The sequence below is a fragment of the Arachis ipaensis genome, chromosome B4 (genome assembly GCF_059453495.1).
Source record: "Arachis ipaensis isolate K30076 ecotype BB chromosome B4, ASM5945349v1, whole genome shotgun sequence".
Lineage (NCBI taxonomy): Eukaryota > Viridiplantae > Streptophyta > Magnoliopsida > Fabales > Fabaceae > Arachis > Arachis ipaensis.
This window is the reverse complement of record NC_142439.1, coordinates 135,350,295-135,356,743: the sequence shown is the minus strand read 5'-3', so window position 1 is coordinate 135,356,743 and position 6,449 is coordinate 135,350,295. Positions and strand designations below refer to the sequence as shown.

The following is a 6,449-nucleotide window of genomic DNA, read 5'->3' as shown; positions in this document are numbered from 1 at the left end:
GGATCTTGTTTCATTCATAAAACTGAGAGTGGCCTTAGATAGATCAGAGACTATGTTTGCTAAGCTAGAGGGGTTCTGCTTAGAACTCTCTGTCTGTTGCTGAGATGATGATGGAAAAGGTCTGCCATTGCTAAACCTGTTTCTTCCACCATTGTTATTATTGAAGCCTTGCTTCTGTGGATCCTTCCATGAAAAATTTGGATGATTTCTCCATGAAGGATTATAGGTGTTGCCAAAGTCCTCACCCATGTAATTAACCTCTGCCATTGCAGGGTTCTCAGGATCATAAGCTTCTTCTTCAGAAGATGCTTCTTTAGTACTGTTGGATGCATTTTGCAATCCATTCAGACTCTGAGAAATTATATTGACTTGTTGGGTCAATATTTTGTTCTAAGCCGGTATGGCATTCAGAGCATCAATTTCAAGAACTCCTCTCTTCTGAGGCGTCCCATTACTCACGGGATTCCTCTCAGAGGTGTACATAAATTGGTTATTTGCAACCATCTCAACGAGTTCTTGAGCTTCTGCAGGCATTTTCTTTAGGTGAATGGATCCACCTGCAGAGTGGTCCAGTGACATCTTGGATAATTCAGACAGACCATCATAGAATATATCTAAGGTGGTCCATTCTGAAAGCATGTCAGAAGGACACTTTCTGGTCAATTGCTTGTATCTTTCCCAAGCTTCATAGAGGGACTCACCTTCTTTCTGTTTGAAGGTTTGAACATCCAGTCTAAGCTTGCCCAGCTTTTGAGGAGGAAAGAACTTGGCTAAGAAAGCCGTGACCAGCTTATCCCAAGAGTCCAGGCTATCTCTAGGTTGTGAGTCCGACCATGTTCTAGCTCTGTCTCTTACAGCAAAAGGGAAAAGCATAAGCTTGTAGACCTCAGGATCAACTCCATTGGTCTTAACAATATCACAGATCTGCAAGAACTCAGTTAAAAACTGATAAGGATCTTCTGATGGGAGTCCATGAAACTTGCAATTCTATTGCAGTAGCGAAACTAATTGAGGCTTTAGCTCAAAATTGTTTGCTCCAATGGCAGGGATTGAGATGCTTCTTCCATAAAAGTTGGAAGTTGGTGTAGTAAAGTCACCAAGCACCTTCCTTGCATTGTTGTTTGATTCGGCCATATTTGTTTCTTTGGCTGCCTCCTTTTCAAAAATTTCAATGAGGTCCTCTTCAGAGTTTTGTGCTTTAGCTGCTTTTAGCTTCCTCTTCAGAGTCCTTTCAGGTTCAGGATCAGCTTCAACAAGCATGCCTTTATCTTTGTTCCTGCTCATATGAAAGAGAAGAAAACAAGGAAAAATATGGAATCCTCTATGTCACAGTATAGAGATTCCTTGAGGTGTTAGAGGAGAATAAGAATAGAAGGATGAGGTAGGTAAGGAAGAATTCGAACACACAAAGAAAGATGGAGTTCGAATTGACAATGGAGGAGGAATGTTAGTGTTTAAATAGAAAAAGATAAGAGAGGGGGGATTTTTGAAAATTTTAAAAGGAATAAAATTTAAAATAAAATTTGAAAAATTGGTTGTGTTTTTCGAAAATTAAAGTGAAAAAGGTGGTTAGGTGGTTTTGAAAAAGACACAAATTTAATTTTGAAAAGATAAGAGGTTGGAAAAAGATTTTGAAATTAGAATTTTGAAAAGATGTGATTTGAAAAAGATATGATTTAGAAAGATATACTTGAAAAGATAAACTTAAAAAGATTTGATTTTTTTTTTTAAATTAATGACTTGATTAACAAGAAATTTAAAAGATATGATTCCCAAAATTCAAATATTGAATCTTTCTTAACAAGAAAGTAACAAACTTGAAATTTTTGAATCAAGATTTTTGAAAATAGTGAAATAAAAATGAGAAAGATTTGGTTTTTGAAAAAGATATTATTTAAAAGATATGATTTTGAAGGATATGATTGATAAGAGAAGATATGAAAAAGATAAGATTTTGAAAAATTGAAAAAGATTTGAATTGAAAACAAAATTCCTCTCCCAGTGTCATCCTGGCGTTAAACGCCCAAGAGCTGCTTGTTTTGGGCGTTTAAACGCCCAGCTAGGTACCCTGGCTGGCGTTTAAACGCCAGTTTTCCTTCTTCACTGGGCATTTTGAACGCCCAGCTTTTTCTCTGTAATTCCTCTGCTTTATGTTTTTGGGTCTTCATTTTGCTGTATTATTTATTTAAAAAGATATGTTTTTGATTTTGAAAAACAACAAAATAAGTCAAAACATAAAAATCTTGGATCAAAACACAAGATATATGCAAGAACATTATGCATGTCAAGATGAACACCAAGAACAATCTTGAAGATTATGATGAACATCAAGAACTTAGTTTTCAATAAAAGAAAACATGCAAGACACTAAACTTAGAAATTTTTCATGTTTGGGTACTATAAATGCAAGAATGCATATGAAAAACATCATGCAACACAAAACAAAAAATCATGAGGATCAAACAAGGAAATTCATCAAGAAAAACTTGAAGATCATCAAGAACACAATGCATGTGTTTCGAAAATTGCAAGACAATTAAGATCATGCAATTGACACCAAACTTAAAATTTGGCACTAGATTCAAACAAGAAACATGAAATATTTTTGGGTTTTTTTATGATTTTATGAATTTTTTTATTTTTCAAAAATTAAAGAAAATAAAACAAAATAAAATTACCCAATCTAAGCAACAAGATGAACCGTCAGTTGTCCAAACTCGAACAATCCCCGGCAACGGCACCAAAAACTTGGTGCACGAAATTGTGATCTCTAACAATGGTGCTCAACTTGGTATGCGCGTTCATAATCTCAGCACTTTCTTCACAACTCCTCACAACTAACCAGCAAGTGCACTGGGTCGTCTAAGTAATAAACCTTACGTGAGTAAGGGTCGATCCCACAGAGATTGTTGGCTTGAAGCAAGCTATGGTCATCTTGTAAATCTCAGTCAGGCAGATTCAATTGATTGTGGAGTTTGATAATTAAAAGATAAATAAAACATAAAATAAGATAGAGATACTTATGTAATTCATTGGTGGGAATTTCAGATAAGTGTATGAAGATGCATCAATCCTTCTGAATCTCTGCTTTCCTACTGCTTTCATCCAATCAGTCATACTCCTTTCCATGGCAAGCTGTATGTTGGGTTTCACCGGCGTCAATGGCTACCTCCCGTCCTCTCAGTGAAAATGGTCCAACTATGGGTTACGTAGGGCTAATCATCTGTCGGTTCTCACTTGTGTTGGAATAGGATCCAATAATCCTTTTGCGTCTATCACACGCACAACACTCATGAGTTTGAAGCTCGTCACAGTCATCCCATCCCAGATCCTACTCGGAATAACACAGACAAGGTTTAGACTTTCCGGATCTCAAGAATGCTGCCAATGGATTCTAGCTTATACCACGAAGACTCTGATCTCAAGGAATTGAAGGCTCTGTTGTCAGGAGAGGCAATCAACACGCATGAGCCAGGAATCCAAGAGATACACACTCAAGCTATTGCAGATAGAACGGAAGTGGTTGTTAGGCAAGCGTTCATAGGTGAGAAAGATGATGAGTGTCACGGATCATCACATTCATCAGGTTGAAGTGCGAGTGAATATCTTAGAATAAGAATAAGCTTGAATTGAATAGAAAATAGTAGTAATTGCATTAATACTCGAGGAACAGCAGAGCTCCACACCTTAATCTATGGTGTGTAGAAACTCCACCATTGAAAATACATAAGTGATGAAGGTCCAGGCATGGCCGAATGGCCAGCCTCCATAAAGGTCTAAGATTGCATAAAACTGATCAAAGATGGATGTCAATAAAATAGTAAAAGGTCCTATTTATAATGAACTAGCTACTAGGGTTTACAGAGGTAGGTAAATAATGCAGAAATCCACTTCCGGGCCCACTTGGTGTGTGCTTGGGCTGAGCATTGAAGCTTTCACGTGTAGAGGCTTCCCTTGGAGTTAAATTCCAGGTTGTAACCTGTTTCTGGCGTTTAACTCTAATTTGTAACCTATTTCTGGCGTTAAACTTCAAAATAGGGCAGAGAATGGGCGTTTGAATGCTAGTTTGCATCGTCAAAACTCTAGCAAAGTATGGACTATTATATATTTCTGAAAATCCCTGGATGTCTACTTTCCAACACAATTGAGATCGCGCCATTTAGAGTTCTGTAGCTTCAGAAAATCCACTTCGAGATCAGGGAGGTTAGAATCCAACAACATCTGCAGTCTTTTTTCAGCCTCTGAATTAGATTTTTGCTCAGGTCTCTCAATTTCAGCTAGAAAATACCTGAAATCACAGAAAAACACACAAACTCATAGTAAAGTCCAGAAATGTAAATTTTGCATTAAAACTAATAAAAATATCCCAAAAAGTAGCTAGATCCTACTAAAAACTACCTAAAAATAGTACCAAAAGCGTATAAATTATCCGCTCATCAACCATCCATTGGAGACCTGGTGGAATTTTCGGGTGAATGAGTACCTGTGTTGGGATTAATGTGATTACAAACCACACTTGGTGAGAATCCTCTAACCAAAACTCTAGATGTTCAATACCTTGTGGTTGATTGTTTTAGTCCTTATAACCTAATACTTGGTCGACCTTTTTTGAATAAGTTCGGTGCCATTGTCTCTACAATTCATCTCTGTATTAAGTTTCATGTGCAGGACAACCTTGTTGCAACAATTCATAGTGACCACCGTGACGCTCAGCGTTGCTATAACATCAGTCTCAAAATACCTATATCTAACCGACCTATAGGAGAACAAATAAATGTCGTCCACAACTCACTCGAGCTTTTCTCTTTAGCCGAGTTAGACCCACGCGCCGAGTTTTAAGATTGTCCTACCCCAATGGAGGAATTACAAAAAATCCCTTTAACTAACGATCCAAACAAGTTCACTTTTGTAGGATCAGCTATGCAAGAAGAAGAGAAAGAAAAGCTCAGCGAGTTTTTTGAACAAAATGCCGACATATTTGCTTGGACTCCCACTGACATGCCTGGCATTGATACTTCTATAATATCTTATAAGCTGGAAATTAACTCCTCAATCTGACCTATAACATAAAAAAAGTGTAACCTTGGCTTAGAAAAGAAAGGAGCATCATTGGAGGAGACCAAGAATCTCATTGATGCCAATTTCATTTGCAAAATTAGGTTCATAACATGGTTAGCTAATGTTGTCATGGTAAAGAAACATAATGGTAAATGGTGCATGTGCGTCGACTTCACCGATTTAAACAAAGCATGTCTTAAAGATGCATATCTTTTACCGTTCATTGATGCTTTAGTTGATAATTCATCTGGCTTTGGCACTTTAAGTTTTATGGATGCATATTCTGGTTATAACCAAATCCTCATGCACCCATTAGACCAAGATAAAACTGCTTACATAAATGAATACGGTCATTTTTGCTATAAAGTGATGCCTTTTGGCCTTAAGAATGTAGAGGCTACTTATCAGAGACTTATGGATAAAATGTTCGCAAAGAAAATTGATCGGAACATCGAAGTCTATGTGGATGACATAGTTGCAAAAACCAAAGTCGGTAAATCTCACGTGGACGATCTTGTGGAGATTTTCGCACAAATCCGAAAATACATGACATTAAACCCTGAAAAATGTGCCTTTAGTGTCCAAGGAGATAAATTTCTCGACTTTTTGCTGACAAGCCGAGGTATAGAGGCAAACCCTGAAAAATGTCGAGCTGTTTTGGACATGCATGCAAAGTCCTCAAACAGTTAAAGAGGTCCAACGATTAACAGGGAGACTCGCTGCTTTACCAAGATTTTTACGTTGTTTAGCTTCCAAATCTTTCTACTTTTTTCAATCACTTAAAAAGAAATACAACTTCAAATAGGATGATGAATGTGAAACTACTTTTTCAAATTTAAAAAATGTTCTTTTAAAACCTCCCATTTTGCAAAAATATGAACTTGAAAAAGAGCTTTATCTTTATCTATCCATTATTGATTGGGCAATTAGTTCTGTTCTTATTAAAGAAAGGGACAAGACGCAAAGGCTCGTTTACTTCATTAGCAAATCTCTCCAAAATGCCGAGCTTTGCTATCCGAAGATAGAAAAGCTCGCTCTTGCCTTGGTCTTCTCCACTAAGCGTCTCCGACCTTATTTCCAGAGTCATATCGTTAATGTTCGAACGAAACAACCGCTACAACAACTCCTGACAAAACCAGAGTTAGCAGGATGATTAATAAAATAGTTTATCAAACTATCTGAGTTTGATATCAGATATCAAGCCCAAGGATCAATCAAATCACAATACCTTGCTGACTTTGTTGCCAGGTTTACTGCTCCCACCACCTCCGATGATGTGCGAGCAGAATGGACACTCTATGTCGACGGCGCATCTAACTCTCAAGGGTTCGGAGCTGGAATTCTTCTCGATGATGGTAATAAAATTGTTTTAGAACACTCTTTATGTTTCT

At 37.3% G+C, this 6,449-nt stretch overlaps 1 non-coding gene across 1 annotated transcript; it reads left to right on the top strand.

The window, feature by feature from the left end:
- Positions 1-633: 633 nt before the first annotated feature.
- LOC148569339 (small nucleolar RNA R71) lies at positions 634-741 on the top strand. The gene has a single exon (XR_015882282.1). It is a non-coding gene; the product is annotated as a small nucleolar RNA R71 (small nucleolar RNA).
- Positions 742-6,449: the final 5,708 nt, after the last annotated feature.